The sequence below is a fragment of the Actinia tenebrosa genome, unplaced genomic scaffold (genome assembly GCF_029948245.1).
Source record: "Actinia tenebrosa isolate PJP-AT-01 unplaced genomic scaffold, QUT_ActTen_1.0 PGA_scaffold10__47_contigs__length_13832649, whole genome shotgun sequence".
Taxonomy (NCBI): Eukaryota; Metazoa; Cnidaria; class Anthozoa; order Actiniaria; family Actiniidae; genus Actinia; species Actinia tenebrosa.
The window spans coordinates 5,857,287-5,878,838 of NW_028292570.1; the positions used below are offsets into that span (position 1 = coordinate 5,857,287).

Genomic DNA, 21,552 nt, shown 5'->3' on the forward strand with positions numbered 1-21,552 from the left:
ATTGGCCATACGATATTTTTCACTAGTGAAAAAAATCGTATTGAGTTTTCCCGCGTTTCATGAAGAAAGTTGTCAGCTTGCTTTTGAGTGTTTGTTGTCAAACGTTCTTAAACATGGAAGGTTGTTGCTTAAGATTTGCTCAAATCGACTCAATCACTAGGAAAGGAAAACGAAAACACTAGAAAAAAGACACAGAACGATGCACTCCTAAGGGAATTTTTACAAACAAAAGGAGAGACGATTGCTATAGAAAGATTCCTGCGAAAGGACTCAACGAATACCTCAGCGAATTAGTCCTCGGTGTCCGTAAGAAAGAACCAGCCAAAGAAAACTACGAACCAAGTTCTCTACGGGCTTTTATAGTTTGTTTTGAATCTAAAGAAGAAAAATCATGGGGTGAGCATCATCAAAGACGCTGACTTTGAACAGACAAGAGAAGCTTTGCAATCAAAGCAACGAGAACTCAAACAGAAAGGAAAATGAAGTAATATATTTACACAAATCTGATCTAAGTATACTTATATTTAGAAGTTTATCACACTATTAGAAAGAGACATTTCTATTTCAGTTAACCAATTGTTCGAGATCAAATAATTTTCTCTCTCAACTCCAATTTCAAAAAATCTTTACTTGTAATATCTCAGTACTTATAAAATAAATAAATTACATCATGGTTAGTTCTCTTGTACGGTTTTTATTCACTCGTTGTGAAGAATCAAACTCACTCGCTCGAATAATCGCTCGTTCGTTTGATTCTTCACAACTCGAGAATAAAAACCGTACGTGCTCACTGACCATGAAGTAATCTCTATATTTATACCATATATAACTGTACAAATAGCATAAAATATAAATGTATACATTTGACAGTATAGTATATTATTTGACAATTGACAGGATCAGGATCCCCAGCCAGGATATACCAGTAGAGGGTACCCAGTGGAGCAACCGGTATCACAGAGCGACTAAGATACTTTCCTGCACCCACCCAGACTTTCTAATTGTTTGAATTGGTTAAATGTCAAACACTATTACAAGGTCAATATTTTAACATATACAAAGTCAATATTTATAGTATTTTAAGAACTGCTGAATCAAGGGGGTTAGCCTTAGTTTAGCGTCAGAATATTCACAAATACCAATGGTAAAGTAAAGAATTCACAACTCGACAATACAAACACTTGAAATTCTACCAACCTTTACTGGAAACATGAATATTCTACACGAAAAAACGGCTAGCCCTGAAAACAGAGAGTACGCAGAAGATATATAGTCTAGAAAACAGTTGTATATATTTATTAAGATAAAAGTTAAGAAGAGGTCAAACCGGCGACAAATTATAAATAAATTGGCTATTTCTTTAAAAGAAGTATCCATGGTTAACATAATTAGTAAAGGATAATAAAAATATTCATAAAGTCATACTGTAAAAATAAATCAGGTTTTGGCAAAACTTTTGAATATTTTTGTAACTTTATCAACGTATTTGTTGTTATTCAAGTTTTGCATACACACGCTACTTACTAAAGTATACAACGAAAGAAAAAGAAGAAGAAAAAAATGAAAAAATAAAAATAAAAATAAATCGCTCTCTCCATGGCTGTTATATGAACGCGCTTGCTCCTCCATGACCCCTTCTTCACGCAATCTTCCTTGCTCCCTAAATGTCAAACATTGAGACCACACGATCTTGAAAGCTACAAAGACCTATCTTTAATGACGTCATTGCTTGAATTAACTTGTATTCTTGAAATAATTTGGGCTTAGACAAATAAGAAAAATTCAAAACGACGTCAAGATAGTCAGGCTGCAAAATTAAGATCAAAATAGTGGATGTAATCAAGAAAAGAGGGTCGTAAAGAAGTTAAAAAATTGCTTCAGTTATGTATAATTTTAGACTTGAGTTTCTCGCGCTGTGATAATATTAGAGCGACCAGTGATTCCTAGACGATAATCACTGCCTCCAGCAGTAATTGTGAGGTTCTCCAACATATGCCTAATCGAAAATAGTACTAAAAACGTTTTTCTTTTTTGTTATCATGAAATATTAAAATACAAAATAGTGGCCAACGTCTTCCCCTAAAACAGCCTGCCATTGCAGTGCAATGCAACTCGAACCAGTTTTTTTTCGCAACCTCGAAATGACTTATATAGATGAGCTTCTTGAGTACAAACTGGATTCAAATCTCAAAGTTATATCTCGAGTAGTTTTACATTTTTTTATCTCGAGTAATTTTCAAATTCTGAAAAAAATGAAGCAAAGTATTTAAATAAAAATATCAGTAAATCTAGTCGGCAAGTGTTAATACTAATTATCTCTTTTCTGGTAAAATATCCTAGAAACACAATTTTTCGTTTATTTTTTTGGTTAAAATATCAAAACTACCTTTGAATTATGCAGTTTGGTATTGCTCTTTCTCGAACGGATTATATTAATGAATCATGACGTAGTTTATATTCACCTCAGTTTTCTCAAGCTTTCAAGTGCTAATCTTGAAAAACATTAACGAATTAGGGGATTCCCCAAACTTGAAAGACAAAGAAAGGAAAAGACAAATACCGTTTGACCTTTGAGGTCATTATTGACGTCTGGGAAGTTAAGGGGGGGGGGGGTGGTAGGGGAGGAATGTGGAAAGACTAATTACTATGCGGAAACACTAACCGGGACCACTTGGTCAAAGATTTAAAAAATCTAGCCAATCAGAAGCAAACAAAACCAGTATCTCATTGGCACAGCTCAGCCAATCACAATCACTCATTTCCACGGTTAGTGAAAAAAATGTATCCCCACCCCTCCCCCCCCCCCTTTCTCCTCCTCAGATTTTTAGACTTAGTTCTTTGCTCCTGATAGGATCAAGGTAGTTAATTTGATTTAAGTTTAATTTCCTTGTTGTCACTCTATGTCGTGTGATTGGGTAACATATTTTCAAATGGTCCCAGCTAGTGAGTCCTCGTAAGAGAAGCTGGTATTAGTTTTCCAAACAGAATAACAAATAGAAAATCCTGGGCAGCAAAATTTCCCTAAATCGTTCCCTCTATATGCTAACAGTGTTATTGGGTAACATCTTTTCAAATGGTCCCAGCTAGTGAGTCCTCGTAAGAGAAGCTGGTATTAGTTTTCAAAACAGAATAACAAATAGAAAATCCTGGGCAGCAAAATTTCCCTAAATCGTTCCCTCTATATGCTAACAGTTGTTAATTGGTATCTTGGGTTCGTGGGCTATTGACTAGTAGACCATTGATGGCTGTGGGTGTTTAATTTTTAATTAATCAATATATCAATCAAAATACTACAGATATTCTTAGGTTCGGCTTATCTGTTTTTTTGTTTTTTGTTTTCATTTTTGTTTATTTCTTTACTTTTAACTTGTTGTTTGTTGTTTGTTGTTGTTGTTGTTTGTTTGTTTGTTTTTGCTTTTGAAAAAAGTAGAATACTTGAACAAAATAACAACGTCAGCAAGTCAGCGGATATATTGTATGAAATATAAACCACAGGAAGCCCAAGCTCTCTCAGGCCCGGACTTAGACAAACATAAATTTATGCTACGGTATTCCTGTGCTTTAATAGGTATCCTATTGCAAACGATGTCAAATGAGAGCTGAACATTCAAGCTTTATTTTGGTACCAAACATGCTGTATTTTGCGAATAATGTCCAAGGTTTTTACTTCACAAAGTACCTATTCTTGAAGAAAGGATCTCACAAACTTGTCTCAAATCGAAGCTTTTTGAAAGTAAAAAACGAAAAGTATAAATTCGTTCAATCGACTACAGATTCGACATCAGTAGTTTAGAATGTGTGTATTTTAAGGATCCACCCCGGCAAATGAGGTAACTAGTTTTGATTTTGAGAAATCCTTTTCATAATATTTGATCTTTTGTGTTTTTCTTGCAATTTAACACATATGACAAGAAGGCTGTCAAAATCTAACTATCGAGACGAAAAGGTTTTCCAAGCAAATTAAATTATGTTTGGTAAAAATCAAAGGTTTTAATGATATATGTTGTTCTTCTTCCCCGACAAGTGGAAAACTGTTTACACAGAAATTTCTAAATCGAAAACTATCTTTACTTTCTATACATTTCATTGCAAAATCGGACTAAACTCGCTTAACACTTTCAAGGGACACCGCTGCATTTGCACGAGGGCGCATGACCGGAATAGTTGGCAGTATTAATAAATACATCGAGAAACAAACACATCGTTATTTACAAACTTATGATCCCTCATATAAGTACATACTTTGTACAGTCTGGCGTGATTCGTAACTTTTGAATCACGCCAAATTACTTTGAGTCACGCCAGATCCCAACTTAAGCCTCACATCGGTAAGAGTTTTGAATTTGGTGTATTATGAGAAACAAAGTTAGCTAAAAGTACCTAAACTCATGAGGGCAAGGTTTTTTCCATTTTAGACCAGTGTAGTTTAGTGTAGCATTTCTTTGTTAATCGTTGTGCATGAAGAGACACATAAATATGGATGTAACTCAATCAAATTATTAACCTTATTCGTAAGAGATTAACCATTGCTCATTTCCTATCTATATAGAGTATCCTCTTAGAGAAAATGGTATCGCTTCTTTGTTTACGGTTGTGCATGAAGAGGCACATGAATATAGATGCGACTCAAACAATTAATAATCAAACACTGAATCAGTCACATCAACATGTCTCGTCATCCGGATCGACTTGAAATGGTATGTCTATTTCTTGTCATCCAAATTGAGTTTGAACGTGTCCATCCCTGTATCAACAACGGTTGAGCCTTCTTTTACTTTTTTGATGTTCCTTTTCAAATTCTGGCCTTGTCATCACTATTGATGTGGGCCCTCTGGATGCATTACGCGATGGCCATTGCTTGTGAAGCCAGGTGGGGGATCCGTCTGCAGTCAAATGTATACATTTGTATAGTTATATAGTATTAAACTGTTGAATAAGTAAACACTTGAACGAAACAACATGCTTTGAGTTTGACCCCGTTGAGCTGGCCCACTGGAGTATAAATGATAGATAGATGGATAGATGGATTCATGAATGTATGCATTGATGGAGGGAGGATGGGAGGGATGGAATGATGGATTGATGCATGTATGGATGCATGGATAGAGTGAGGGAGGGATGGCTGTATCGTTTGATGTATTTATATAAAGCGTTAAACTTGCCTCGTCATGTTGTAATGGTATTTTTTTTCTCTCTCGACCTCGAGCATCAAGGTTCGGCTGAAAAGAACAAAAAAAGAAGCCATGCGTCAACAATCCAGATGACAGATAAATGACCTCGAGTAAAATTTATACAATCAAAATAATCAAGTCATTTAGCATTCACTAGAATGTTCTGCTGGAAAAAACGAAATACATTCATATATATATATATGGGGTGGCCATATAGCCAATATGGTCAAACCCCAACTCCAGCATTAGCACTGCACTGATGAGGCCCAGAAGGCCGAAACAGTACTGTCTGCAGTTAGATATAGCTCCTTGGCTCACGCCTTGTTGAGCACTCTATCTGGGGTGTACCATTGTCGTTAGCGCATGCGTAGCTCACTAGTTTACTAGTTTGAGCACTGTGACATGGTACGATGATCCCACATGTGTGAGATCATCTGGGGTGGCCATATAGCCAATATGGTCAAACCCCAACTCCAGCATTAGCACTGCACTGATGAGGCCCAGAAGGCCGAAACAGTACTGTCTGCAGTTAGTTATATATATATATATATATATATATATATATATATATATATATATATATATATATATATATATGTGTGTGTGTGTGTGTGAATATTGAATATTTATTCATATATATATGAATTACCATTTGCCATTTGCAAAAATTATGTCCGTTTCAAATATACATATTAGTATATCAAAAGTATATCAGACACGGCGGGACATATTTCTTGACATTTTTTTCAGAGAGCCCAAGGTAACTATAGGCAACTCGAAAAAATTGATCAGGGATGATATCCCATAATTTTTTATATGCTTTTGATATACTTGTATATATATTGGACGTGGCGATAATTTTTGCATATGGCCGTATATATAATATATTATTGTTAATAATAATTAATTATTTATTATATTATGTATTATAGTTGTATTGACTCTATCAGGGAATAAAATATGATTACCCTTTTAATTCATTTCAAAGGGTTTAAATTTAATTTAGACAACAACCATAAAACTCGATCAATACTTCATATCATTCACATATGTTGATGTCTGTGGAAATTTTTTCCCGAATCGCTAAGAAATTTACATAAATGAATTATTTTCCTTGCATGAGCTACATGTAAAAAATTACACTTTTAAATTGTTTTAATAAAGTATTACCCTTTCCTGGATTGAGGAAGGGACTGAGGCCAAGACAAATTCTCAATTTAATTTAAAAATTATCCCCTTTTTCCGAGTTTGAGCATGCCTGGATGGATACCTACAATCTTTTAAAAGTCGCAAAAATATGAGAGAATGTATGGGGTTTGGTGAGGGCAGTATATATGATAGATAGATAGTGTATTAAAATTACATTGCAGCCACATGGCTGAAATACGTAAATTGCTCAGCTGGTAGAGCATTGGTAGTACAATTTCGAAGGTCGTGGGTTCGACTCCCACCGAGGTCGGAAATTAAGTTTTCCGAATTTAATTCCAAGGGTCTTTCGCCCGGAATAACATCGTTCCCAAACACTATAGCTTATCTATATTTCTATGTCTTGTCATAAATTATTTACAATTTTCTAATGAAAATATTAATGAAATATAAAACCTAATTTACAAGAATATAAAAAATATGATAATAATAATGATAAACTACACTAATAAAATAATACAATGATTAAAAACGTTCATAATATTGATGGTTGAAACCGCCTAGATAGATACAAGAATATATATTTTATCAACGCATGCATTCATATTCTAATCGTTAAACTTCTTTGACATAGTAAAAATAAAAGTGTTCTTTGTTCTATTGGTTTTAAGATAAGGAATGCTAAAATAACGCTTGTTTCTTGTGTATTATAAACTGGTTGTTGCTCGGGTCGTTATAGCTTATGGTTTCCTTGGTCTGATAAAATGGAATTAAAAAGCTTAGATCATTAATAATCATAATAATCAAAAATAGGTGTGATACCCAAGGTACTCCTGGGCTTCAATAGAAATGCCTGAAGTAATAATGGACCCAGCCCTCGTCTCTAAGCGTGTGAGCTCATTTTTCAAATACTGTAGAAGCGAATTACAAAAAATAAAAAACAGGTATAGCATAATTAATTGCTGATCTTACACATGTGGTATAGAACAACATCAAATCTTGTGGTGGAATTCTGGCTCGCTTTGTATATAGATATAATTTTAGACATACCGAACACTTTTCGAGTTACAATTCTTAAGAGCTTAAGTACTTTGGGTGAAGTGTTTAGGATTAATCCCGAGTAAAAGGTAAGCAAATACTGAAAACAAGTGTAGCTCCACACATGGCCGCTCGGAGAACATCCAGTGCTTCTCTTTACTAGCATAACACAGGGAGCCCAGTTACATATCTTGACAACAGTTATCAAAATACTTTATTTACACTAAGAATTATTCAAAATGAATAAAATGACTTTGGATTTTAAGTTTGTAGATTAAAACAGTGGACAGTGGACTTTGTTTTTTCCAACAGAAATAGAGCATGTTCTCTACCTTGCCACGAGGGTTTTCATCCGGGTACTCCGGTTTTTATTACCTCCATAAAAATCAGCATTTGAATTGAGTTTCGTATGTTGTAAAATATAAAATGTGGTGGTATCTTGCTCATGTTGGCAAGCCTTATGCAAGAGTCACGTACGGGGATTGATGGTTGTAAAATACATATATAAATAAAACTAAAGCTTAAAATTCCCAAGCTTAGGTGGTGATATCTTTCCACCATGTTGAAGCTAAAGACAGAAGAGACTGCAGTTTACAATTACAAAACCGAACAGCAAACTTTCAATACTTTAACTTGAACGTGATATAAACATATTTTAATGTTATTACATTGAATTTCGAAAAATACAAGATAATTAGAAACACTTTAATTAAAATAATTTGTTCGAAATTGTAAGCAAGGTTCTGCTCTCGGTAAAATCTGTTGCGTTTTCGCTTTTGATCGTTACAAAACCAGAAATGTATCCAGCACTACATTAACCCTCATATTCCAATCGTTATAGTTAGGTAACAAGTAGAATCAGGACAAATTATACTCAAATTGTCAAAATTTTGTATATTATATTACTAGGGGTTTTACGTCATAGAGAAAGAGGTGATGGTAAGTCAGGTCCGCCATTTTGGAAAACGTTTCGCTTGTCGCATATTCCAGGCAAAATATTTCACCTTAACTTAGACGTATTCGAAAATTCTGTTGTTTCTTTTAAACTAAAAACACTGGTTATTAAATTAGCTTGAAATTCTAGCCTTAGAGCTCTACTTTTTTTAAACACCAAGCCTCCCGAAAGAAGAAACGAAACGAACGCCTTATGAGCCAGAAGATCTTTAATATTTTTATCACAGCTTGCTGTAGTTTCCTCTGATATAGATTATGATAATACTATAGAACATAGCACCTAAAAACCTTACAAAAGGAAAATATAAAGATAAGAAAGGTTTTAGATTCGTTTAGCTTGTTTCGCTGGAGAATGCTTAATCCAAAATGTTTAATGTTTACCTCTTCCAAGTATTGAATGCGATTGGTGGTAGAGTTGAAAGAATGTTGAGAATCGTTGTTGTTTGTTTCCTGGAGAATGATCAAAAATATATGATTATTAAATGAAAGGCACTCCCAATCCGGTGATTAAATTTGCAGAACTGCATGAAACTCAAGATATGGGCGAAGCAGTGTTAAATCTTGCTTTAGTTCTTTTAACATGAATTGGCTTGCAAAATCCAAAGAGGGGATCTTTCTTTACCATTTTATGGAGCCTGCCTAATTTTCTGAGTATTATTAAACGCTATAACAGGAATGTTGTTCCTATACTTCCTTGCACGCCACAAGCGGCTCTCAAAATGGCGGCTCGAATGTGAATATTACTCTATGCGTGCGCACATGCGTATTAGTACTAACCTAACTAAATCTATTATCAAACCAAAAAGCGTTTATTTTTAATCTGTTTTGATTGCTGTAGTTGTTGTTAAAAACATGTTAGGAATTTTAATGTTTGAAGAAAGAACATAAACTATATGAACTCTATGAACAACGTGGTTTAATAGCGGCGTCTCGGGAAGGAAGCAGGAAATCCGTGGACAATAATTGTCGTTTAACTATAACATAGTAAAAGGTAAGGGAGAAATTGGAAACCAATAATTTAAATATATACTAGCTGCACACCACATCAAGACAAGAGCTGTTTCTTGCTTTTTATATGGCAAAGATTTCATATGTCTGCAAAACAATCGCTGCTGCTACAAGGCAATGTCCGAGCAATTTCACTACACGATCATCGATCTAACGTGCTATTATTGTCTTAAGAAAAATTATCTCGTGTATGTTCACTTTATTGTGCAAGCTACTCTGATTGTTAAATTATTAGCATCAGCATTTCTTAAATCTCTACACCGATTTGTCATCAAGAGTAACAAAATCAAAATGGAGGAATGCGAAGCTCTTCACAGGCCATGTGTGTGTGTGTGTGCTGTTTAAAGAAAAAAAGTTGCTGTCCTTTTTCTTTAGTTTAGTTAGTTTTCTGTTGTTGTTGTTGTTGAAGCTGCTGCTGCGGTTATTTTAAAGCATGTTCGATGATTAACGCTTGAATGTGAAGCAGTTGTGTTAGTGCTGAGAGGTTAGAAAGTTTAGGAAGGAAGCAGGAAACCACACATTAAATAGCAGGGTCAGTAACAAACCAACAGTAGAAGAAACAAAGGGAAGCCCTTAATTTCAATTTGTTTTCAAACTACACTAAGGCAAGAGTTTTATAGCTTTTTTATTTATAGATATATTTGAATAACTGTAAAAATACGTAATATGGACGTTTGACTTTCACTATGTACACCATGTATGAACAATTTCACAGTGCGAGAACCAATACCTCGCGCTGTTGTTTAAGATGTTTGAGAAAATATCGTCGATGTCTAGTCGTGTAGTGCCTTTTCAATAACAAACCTTCTCATAATTGATCAAAATAGAGTCGTCAGCCACAATCCTATAGCACTCCTTTAATCTTTAGTTATTTGTTAGCTAGTTTGTCCATTGATGATGTCTAGCTCAAAGGAGAAGCATTGTTGGCTTGAACTAGATGCTTTTGTGTAAATAAAAAAATATAAAGCACAATACACTAATAATACCTAATAATAAGTATTTTTTGGCTTATGAAAATGTTGTGCTGCTTATTTTACCTAAGGAAAGCGAAATATATCAAGCAAATGATAAAGTTTTGATTCTCTCTTTCTACACTCTTCCAACTCAAAAGTGAAAGTGAAATGAAAATTAGATGAAAGCACGAAGCTCCATTTCTTGTTAGACTACATTTTTCTCCATAGTAAAATGAAGCAGGGAACAAAACTGACGGAGCCAGGCCAAAAAAAAGCTCATATTAGATTAGGAGTCACTACAAGAAGATGAATAACAACAACTTTCAGAAAAAAAGACCAAGAGCTAGTACATCGCATCGTGCCATGTCTTGAAAACGACTGAATTTGGTCGCATGGATTTTCTCAATTTTTAACAATTAAAGGACTTACCTCTATTGGATATGACTACACAAATTAAACTATTTAAGTATTAAAGATAAATTAACCACCGCAAATACCATCACTATACTATTGATAGAAACTCAATTAATTAATTAGTAAAATACGTTTTTAGTTTTCTATTCACTCTGTTTAAACTCTGTTGAAAACTCTAGCTTTCAGTTTGAACATCACACATTTATATTTATATACATTTTGTGTACTTTTATACCAGATAATCGTGCATTCTCAAAGTCAAAATAGTCGATATAGAAACATTCCTCACAGTTCCTCGCACTCGCACATGGAGACTACGAAGTATTAGGGTACTAGATTAATCCAGCCACTACTTTACTAACCATTGAAATTTTCCTTTTTTGACTGTATCTTAAGCACGAGATGACTCGAGTTTGAGTTCGAGTTCGAGTTTGAGACCGAGTTCGAGTAAGGTACCAGTTTACTTCGCTCGTTCTTGTGATCCTGCGACCGTTACCGCTGAGAATCACGTCCCTAGTTCATTTGATTTTCCTGTGGACTTTTTTATGAAATACTTTCAATGATTACGACAAAATGTTTCGCGATTCTCCTATATGTTTGATCGAGAGAGAAGCGTTATTATAACATGGTGATTGTCGTCTAAGAATTACCGCGCTCGATTGGTTTTATAGCGTTTGATTTAAGGTGAAAATAGCACCTTTTGGTATTCAAGTTCAAGTTCAAGTTCAAGTTTATTCACACACAATAAATACAATTATAATTACAAAATTAAATGACATGTTTAATGATAAATATTATAAGTGTGTGTGGCTGTTGAAGTAGTATAAACTTTCGAGTCAACAGCCACCCATTCGAACAATATTTATTTACAAATACACTGAACAAGGGGACAATAAATTATTTTATAGATATTAATTGATATTTAATGTTAATATATAGAGCTTATATGTATGTAAATGAATATAGATAAGATATAATGTGAATCTATAGATAACTCAATTGAGATCATATTTGAGTTTATTTAAGTTAACTTTTAGATTATTCTTAAACGACATTAATAAGTTCATGTTTTTTATATATGTTGGTATTTCTTCCCATAATTTTAAAACTGAGTACCGAAATGTAAACTTGCCATAGTTAGTTTGAAAGCATGGACGGACAATATTACCTCTCGATGAGAATCTTGTATTATAACAATACATACTGTTGGGATATCTGGATAATTGTTTACAATTTTATATGCAAACAATGAAGATTTCAATTTCAAAATTTTATTAAATGTAAGTAAACCAAGGGTGTTGTAAAGTGGAGGCGCATGTTCATATTATTTAGCGAAGAACATATTCCTGATACATTTATTTTGTATAGTTGAAATCCTAGACAAATTAGACTTATAAGGACTTCCCCATGATAAAATTCCATAGGAAAGTTATGGATATATTAAAGAATGCCAGTTAGGGTTTTTATGCTAACATAATATCTTAATTTATGTTTTTTGAAACTTTGCTATGAACAATTTAAATTTTTGTCTAAATGATCTTTTTGCTGTATGTTAGTAACATTAATTACAATGGGTTTCTTTCTAGGTGATTTAAAGATAATGTAGTTTGTTTTTTGAAAATTGATTGTCAGTTTGTTCATAGCACAATAATTGAACACATATTGTAATTCTGTATCAATGACATGTTGTATAACAGAGGAGTCTTTATGAGAATAAAATATATTAGTATCATCTGCAAATAACCTAAATTGCAAGTATTTGGAAACATTAGGCAGATCATTGATATATAGTAAAAAGAGGAATGGTCCCAGTGTGCTGCCTGTGGCACTCCACATTTTATAACCATTAATTCAGACTTAAGGCTATCAATTTTAACATACTGTTTTCTATTTGTTAAATAGTTTTCAATTCATTTGTAAGCTACACTTCTGATTCCATATTTATGAAGTTTTGGAAGTAATATTCTGTGATCTACAGTATCAAATGCCTTTGTCATGTCTAAAAATATTCCACAAGTATTGACGTATGTTTTCTGAATGCAATGGTTCTCTGAAAGAAATGTGTTTCTTCTCTTTTATAACTTTTATGACACAAAATTATTTCCTGACTGTTTCATTGCTATTTATATCTCAAGAGATTTTGAGTCATGTGTTTAATCAATAATATTGATTTATTTTGGATAACTTGAGTATATTTCAAGAAAAAAAAGCTCCAGCCTTGAAATGGTTTTTTGTGGCCTTCTTTCATATGGTTGCCTTGAATAATTTCGTTTCATAGATTCTCCACCACATATCACTCTTTATCTTTTAATCAGTATTTTTTTTTTGTCCCCTTCAATTATATTACTCCACAACGAGCTGCAAGGTCCTCGAACTTGTATGGAATGCAACTAAGGAAAACAATGGGGGTGCGGTTTTGAGGGTGACACAGGAAAGGTAAACATGTTTGAGAGAATGATGTGTCAACACATCAATTCAGATAATTTCCCAAGTTCAAATTAAGCGCGATCTTTGTACAACATTTTGGCGGGAATTGGCGCGCAGCTTAAAGGTTGTTTAACCTTGGCTTTAACGCAGACATGTCAAGGATAATCGAGTATATTTCGCTTAGGTTACATCCTGGAAGGAATGAGAAAGCAATAGTAACCTAGATTAGAATGTAATATCTCAAGTTCCATTCTAAGGGGTTTTTTAGAGTCAGACAAGTGCAAGACCCTTTGACCTTAGTTTAGAAGACTGAATAATGAGAAAGCAATAGTAACTATATTGAAATGTAATATCTCAAGTTCGATTTTAAGCGGTGTTTTAGAGTCAGACAAGTACAAAACCCTTTGAATTTAGATTGACAGACTGAATCATAGTCAGTTTTATTAATGCTGCTCCTACAACATGCGTAGAAGACCAATGAAGAGAAGTAACTAACATTGTTTATCGAATAATTACAATATTCCAATATATCAAAGTTTACTTAAAAAGCTGAAACGCCTTTTCTGTCTTAGCAAACTTGAAAATACAAATCTGCATCACAATGTTTTGCTATGTTATTTATAATGAAACACGTTAATCCGAGAATCAATGAGCATACATGTATTTCGTTCTTTCGTCGTTCATTGTTTATTTGTGCTAAGGAATTGAAAGAAGCCACCGATTATTGGAAACACGTACAATTCCTTTCTTTAATGAATTTTTTTTGTTCAATTTAAGTTACATCTTAGCCCAGGAATTTTTTTGTAGCTTTATTTAAAAACATTTTGGTGCATGTAGCATGCTGCATGCTGTTTACTAAGCTTGGCTTGTATTTTAGTATTTTTACTCAAGTGAATATAATAAATCAATGGTTACAATTGACGTCTTATGCTGTTATATTCACCTACAGGTTAATGTAGCGCACACGCGTTCGTTTGTCGATTTGTGCCTCTTAAGATATAAGCCTCTCCGCTATAAGTATTATATTCACTTGTGTTAAAAATACGCTCGAAAACTTGGCGAAAAATCATTAAATAGTGACATTTTAATAATATCAGCACAAAATAGTTTATTCTGGAAAAACTTGCAGACAAATATTGGGAAAATACAATAGACTGTTTTCTCAAGGTTGCGTGCGCATCCAAATTGAAGGAACTTGACGGACCGCGATACCAGAACAGAAGCTTTATGATGAATATTATCCTACATTCTTATAATTTTTTTAGATAAATTAATTAATAAAATTAATTATTTCAGTTCCTCTTTAAATATAAAACTGGCTTAAAAATTTTACTGGATTTTCGCGTTTTTCAGTTTTGTGGTCCTTCAAGATTGGATGCGCACGCAACCTTGAGAAAACGAACGGTCTATATAGTTGTCATTTTTTCTGTGTTGGCATCCGCGTTGCCCATAGTTTGTTTCGGGCTTAATTCTACGCAACCGTTTTCAAAAGTATATGCTTATTCAAAGAAGTCATAATAGAATCAGACAATCATTAAATTTGCAACTTGTATAATAGAGTATTTCCTTTTTGTTGTGTGCGGTACGTGACGTGCGTGATGTGACCAACTTGTTTTCCATGCAATGATTCTTTGAGATAGCAGGAATTCCACTTTTCCATTCTGTTTTCCTGGTATTATATTTATTATATGTGTTAAACTGTTAGCCAACCATCATGACCAACGCATCATTCCAATATTTGTCTCACTAGATGGTTATTTGATTTTGAATGGCTAATAGAACTGCAGTCTGCACTGCACTGCAGTCGTGTTTTCCATCATAAGTTTATGTGTTTCCCAAATGTTGTTTTAGAGAACGACTTCAGGACAAGAAATGCTGCAAGTATTCATGTAATGCCAAATAACTTGTGATTTTGACTTCAAAAAGCAACGGGTAATAAACCATTGGAGTTGACCCATGCATCAATTTTATATTGAATAATAATGAAATTTTATTGAGGTGAGAGACATCAGCAATGTACAAAACAAACCATATATTAAATATCTTGCTAGACACAAATGATTATTGTAACACTATTTTCCGAAATTTTGAGTCTATTGTGGTTCTCTCTTGTAGAACTTCACTCGTAATATGGCATACCAAGCATTTCGCTCGTATGCGTGACACGAAAAACCCTGATCTTATTGGATGAATATTTTCTTGTCGCTAGCGTGACATTATAAGATATTTTATTTATCGGGGGGAAAAGTTTGATATCAAATTTCTTACATCGATATCATAAAAACCGCAAAATTTTCGCCCTTAAAGTGACGAAGATATTAACTTTTAAAACTAAGCATTTTTGCGAAGAAATGCATGCCAGTCACACATAGTTATCAGGCTAGACGCATTAATGACATTTCTTTGCAAAAATCCTAAGTTTAATTTGAAAATTTTATATTTCCGTCACTTTAAGGGTAATCTTTACGCTAGCGTGATAAGGGTCAATTGAGTGAGCCTTTAACAAATATTTAGATGAAATAAATTAATTTTATCCTTTAGATACGAAAATAGATTCCATTTTGAACAGCCCATCCATGCATTGGAGCAACATTTGAGCTTTGGAGAGAGAGAGAGAGACGCTGTAAAGAGATCTCGGTAGAAATCTTTCCAGGTCGCCAAGGTGTCAAATATGTCGCAAGCGATAATCATTTAAAAAATAATAATTCTATGATTTTCTTTAAACAAACTCAAAGCGAGTCTAATGGAAACAAAACTAATAAACTGTATCTAAAATTTCGATTTGAATTGAATGCACTTGGGGTGTTATTAAAAAGATTTTAAACTTTTAGAAACTGATATAACTAGAGCCTCTGTCGGAAAGGTAAGACTCGGGAACTAAATTATTTGAAATTGTAAAATTGTACAATGAATATAAAACACCCATTTAGATTAGTTTACTACCTTAGTATTGTCATTATATATATTCTATATATATTTAGATATGATTTCAATATGATTGTTTACCCAAAAGCAACCAATATTTGTTAGAAGACAGTTGGAAGACTGCAATCACATGGGGTCAGTCATGCTTGCCAATTTTATGCAAATGACGCACATTAAAACATTTTTAAGATGACCAATAACGAAGTTCATTTCCGTCTAGTTCCATGAGGGAATTTTATGAAACATTATCTACTATCATATATCATATTTCGAAAGATTGATATTATATTTCTTAAGTTGAAGTGATCGAAGAATCCCATGTCGACATTTTATAACAAATTTATTACCCATCAAAAAAATTGTATAAAAATAAATAATTAACAAGAAAAGAAATCAAAAGAAATCCTGAAAGTACTTGAAACAAATGTTGTTTTGGAATTGTGCAGTTTCTGCCAATCCCTACGCTTAAAAAGTCAACTTTAGTAAACTTTAGTTGGACTTTACAAACTACCGCGATTAAGTTTTTAAAAGTAATTTCAATTAACCTAGGCACTACTGATTAGCTGTTAGAGCTTATTTTTTTTTACTAGCAAGACTGTACTATCTAATACAAGAAAAGCGGATATAAGGCAAATAAATATATCCTTCTATATGTACTTCTATTTATTACTAGCGTCGAAAATATTTAGTTTAGTCTCTTTAGAGTGATTTTATTTGGCCCGCGAAACAAAGTTGTAAAAGTAGTGAGCAATAGGCAACTGAAGTATAAAACGAAAGAATACAAAATTAGTGGAATTAGTGTCTACTACTAAGTACCACGTTGACTATTCTTTCAAAGGCCAAGTAAAATCACTCTATTTTACCTACTGTGAGTTATCTCACAGCTTTACAGTTATAATTCTTATTACGTTTTTTAAGACTTGCTTTTTGAATCACGATTGTATGAATTAATTAATAACCGAAAACGCAGACACTAGAAATACCATTAGCTAGTCTAGCTTTATCCTTACCTTTCATTATGAAATTCTTGGTAATTTACTTTGAATATTCAAGAATATTTATACTTGTTCCAAGATATCTGAACTTGTTTGAAATAATTTCATCTATGATACATTTGGTTTTTTTCCCGGCTTACTACTCATCATGAATAAACTCATAAAAGAGATCAAACATTCATTGGCTGAAGATATCTACAGGTCTGGGCACATCTTAGTCTTGTGTATACACATTGGAAAAAAATACGTCACTCATAATAGAGAAAAACCCCGCAAACCTTTTTATTTGACCTAAATGTGTAAATCATAAAACCCTGGTTTGTGGTTCTTACTACAGTGATGTATTTTAAAGATATTTTAATCTGTCATTTACACATATAAATGCAAACAACTGACGGGATTTGATATATCATGTTAGGGAACTGTATACTTTCACAAGTCGCGCGTACTGATGAATATCTATTTTAATTAGTGACCTTTACCGCTTGTTGCTAGGCTTGCACAGGCTTGTCAAACTATGTATGTGGTATAGTTCAGATGGGAACCCTGTGGTTTTATGCTGGTTGAAATGTTTGAATAGATCTTTTTACTGATACCCGGGGCCATTTTGAATTATGGGATATGGGCTGCCGAACGGGCAAAAGTAGAGAGAGGGGAGAGAGGGGAGAGAGGGGAGAGAGGGGAGAGAGGGGAGAGAGGGGAGAGGGGGGTTAGCTTCGAACTACAAAAACATTTCTCAAAGAAAAGTATAAAGTTATATAATAAAAAGAAACCCAGACATCTGTGCAGTCTATAAATTTTCCAATACTTGCATGGTCGGCATCCCATAATGTCTCAATTAAAACAATAGAATTCAAGATGCCTGCAGTGTCAGTAACGTCTATTTATCATAATTTTAATTAATGTAGGGTAATAAAGGATATCCTATAATACCAATTTAATAAATTAATCGTATTAGCCGCATCATACTTTTTTTCTTTTCCTTTCTCTCCTATACTTTGTCTTAGCTAATTTTGTTTTTTGTTTCTACTTGTCTATCCAATTGTTAAACGAGTGTAAGCTATGGATATCATTATTCTAGCATAAAATTGACAATAAAATATTTAAAAAAATTAATTAATAGTTTTCTCAAAAATATCGGCTTTTGATACCTAATAGTGTTCGGAAATGAAATTTATGATTTCCTTTTTCTATTGTTTAGTTTTCGTCGTTTTCACCGATCTTAGCTTGTTGCAACATGCGTTAAAGTGAGCGACGAAACATCGAAGTAGCGCCATCAATATCTTTACGACTGAGTAAAAATATGAAAAATATGTCACTAATGTCCCGGATGTAGTTTTCATAAATAAAGGCCAATCTTTACCAGAGATAATTGTAGAATTGTTGATTGTTAATCACTGTAGAATATTCATCATAATTTTTCTTTCAAAGTAAAAAGAAAAAGAAAAAGGAAAAAAATCAATTTAGCTTTAAAGTCAACATTTTATGACTTTTCTTTGGTTGCTAAGCAACCATGGTAACATTGCAAAGATTCTTATCACTCAGACGTTCGGATTTTGGTCAACCAAAGTACACAGTTGTATTTAATGATCTTTTTATAGGTAAATATTTGTGTGTGTGTGAGCACAGACGAGCACAAACATAAACCATGATCATTTACGAAGGTCACTACTCAAATTGATTTTATCTAAGCGTGGTTGCACGGTTAAACGATGATGCTCAAACACATTTGACATTTCGCAAGTTAACTGTATCTTGTAAATGATGAATGAAAGTCAGGAAAATAGAATAACGATTCTTAAAACTATCAGAAAATCGGTTATTTATGATTAGGTTTTCTTTTGATAAGAAAGAGTTTTCCATTAATCAATGCCAGGGGAATTGTTAATTATATACTGAATTAGTATCGCGTGAAAACGAAATGCTCTTATGTGCATATTCATGACAAAATGTGAATTAACAAGTTGATCTTTTGAAACCAATAATGGATTATCTTTCGCAAGGAATTCAACTTATTAAGCAGGAAAACCAAATACTCAAAAATGACTTTGAACAACTTCAGTAAGATAACTTGGAACTTGTCCTGAATTTCCAAAGAAAAATACAAAGTTTTAAAATGATTTTCATGATTTTATCATAAGGTAAGTAAAAAGTTACAACTAACTAGCTGTGAATATATTCTAAATATTCTTTCAGCTACTTCTGATGCAATTGGTTTAGTTTCCAACGACATCCTTGATATAACATAGATTTTGTCTATTTAGCATGAAAAATATTAGGAGTTTGCCAATTGGGGTCAGTAAAAAAAAAGAATTGGCTAAAAAATAGTATTAACTGACGAATAACCTAAAAATAGTAGTTAACAGTTAACAGTTGTTTGATATTTTGACCAGCGTTTGTAAAATTATTACATTTACGACTGACATTCGGCCGAAAAATTAGTAGTAAACTTACAGTTGGGTACCTCTATTTGAAACCTCTTTCATCCATAAGACGTTTTTAGTTGAACACACTTTTCACTGATAACTCTCTTAGCAGAAAACCTTTAATAAACGTTCAAGTGTAGGGATTCTCCCCCCCCCCCCCCCCCCCTAAATATTTTGAATTTATTATATAAACTACAGTATTTTGACAGAGAATTCGACCACCAAGAAAATGCGTCAAAAATACCATAAGTTTTTAACCGGCCGCGGAGCCGGGGGCCACCAAATTTGGGTTCTTAGTCATTGTTTTAAGGTGCATGTGTCTGCAATCAAACAATACATTGTCATTATCACATAGCCCCACCCCCCCCCCCCCCCCCCCAAAGATTTTTAGGTTCCGCCGCCCCTGTATCAGGAGGGGATTTGTACAGCACAGATGTAACAATATTTTGCCGAAAAAGTATACATTTTCTAAAAGCTACATCAATGTAGTTTTCGAAGATATGGTATTTAGAATTGTTTGTTCTTGAACAGAAAGGTTATTGGGTTAATTGAAGTAACAATCTACTGCACTGCATTTGACAGTTTTCAGCGTCTCTTTTTTAATCGGCTTTAGACCTAATAACTACTAAAATCTGTGAGTTAATTACAAAAAAATCTCTTGAATAAATCATTAGCCTTTGATCCAATTGGACCAACTATACACGTCATGGCCTTTTGTAATTCAATAGATGTTTCTGCATGCCGATAAGACGTTTGTATGATACTGAGCGTCATTTAGCTCCCACTCCATAATGCTTCGCGAATTTTCTTTCTTATTTAAATTTGTATTCCCTCATGAGAATAGTAAGGCAATTGGTGCTAATTGACTGAACAAAAGAAAGTGTACAAGGGAGTCTGGTAGTGGTAGTAAATTAAAGACGCCAAAATACAAGTGTCCTATTCAGCCGTGACGGTAAATAACTAAGAGAGTCGGTTATTGCGTTACTCAAGAAACGCCAAGGCTAATAATCATGTGACAATTATCGGTTATGTTTCGACATAATCTAGACGTCATGGAAACAACTTTGATCGAATCTGTAGGGGATTTGCATAACACGTCAGATCTTGATCATCATACGTTATTAAACCGTTTAATTAATTTATGGAATCATTTTGCGAAATAAATTGAAGTCAAAAATATTGCCAATATTTTTGACTTCAATTTACTTCGCAAAATGATTCCATAAATTCATATAGAAAAGTTACTCGCTCAATAGACCATTTCACGGATCCCGTTACTCAACCTCAGCCTCTTCAGCGCCTAATTATTCTTTAGAATTTGACTTCAGTCCGCAGTAATGAAACGGAGTTACACATCAACGAACAATGGAACCACTTAAAAATTTCACAGATGTAGGGAATTTCTAGAGAATATATTACACGCTGACGAGGCTGAGGTTGAGCCGCGGGATTTCTGAAATTGTATATTATTTCGGTGAAGGAATAAAGGAATGAATGAATGAATCTAGCTTCGTTTTCAATAGTTTCCCTACGTTATTCTAAATTTGGCTTTCTCTTGTCCCATTAATCTAAATATTTCTCCCGATAGCTCAAGCCCATTGCCTATTCAAAGTTTTCGCAATTATAAATCTAATTATTATTTTTACACAATAGTGAATATTATAAATCCGGTGCGCTCATTGGTTACAGTAAAGGTATCATGCTACTAAATTCACCTACAGGTGAATATAGCTCATTTGTACATTTGTGCCGCTTCCAGGGATAACAATATTTGAAAAAACGTAACAAAGATCTATCTCCGTTAATAACTAAACTCACTTGTGTTAAAAATATAAAAAAACTCGCGTCTCGGTAAATATTCCCCGGGGTTCACTTCACCTTCGGCAAATAATCGTTAATTGTTATATTTTTCTTGTTATACTCTGATTGGTCGAGAGAGGGAATTAATCACGTGAACGTAAACAAGTTTCGTAAACGAGTTTCAGTTTGTATGGTTTAGTTTGACATGGTAAGATGTACCAAAAAGTTTTCGTCATTTTCCACGCAGTCATGTAAAAGAAAAAACATCTGTAAAGCACAAAATCAAATGTAAGTA

General features: G+C 33.5%; 1 long non-coding RNA gene across 1 annotated transcript; it reads right to left on the reverse strand.

The window, feature by feature from the left end:
• Window positions 1-3,600: 3,600 nt before the first annotated feature.
• Window positions 3,601-17,173, reverse strand: LOC148912860 (uncharacterized). Its single transcript, XR_016119141.1, has 4 exons — window positions 17,047-17,173; window positions 8,691-8,759; window positions 5,163-5,219; window positions 3,601-4,883 (listed from the first exon to the last, which is right to left on the reverse strand). It is a non-coding gene; the product is annotated as an uncharacterized LOC148912860 (long non-coding RNA).
• Between the last annotated feature and the right edge of the window lie 4,379 nt (window positions 17,174-21,552).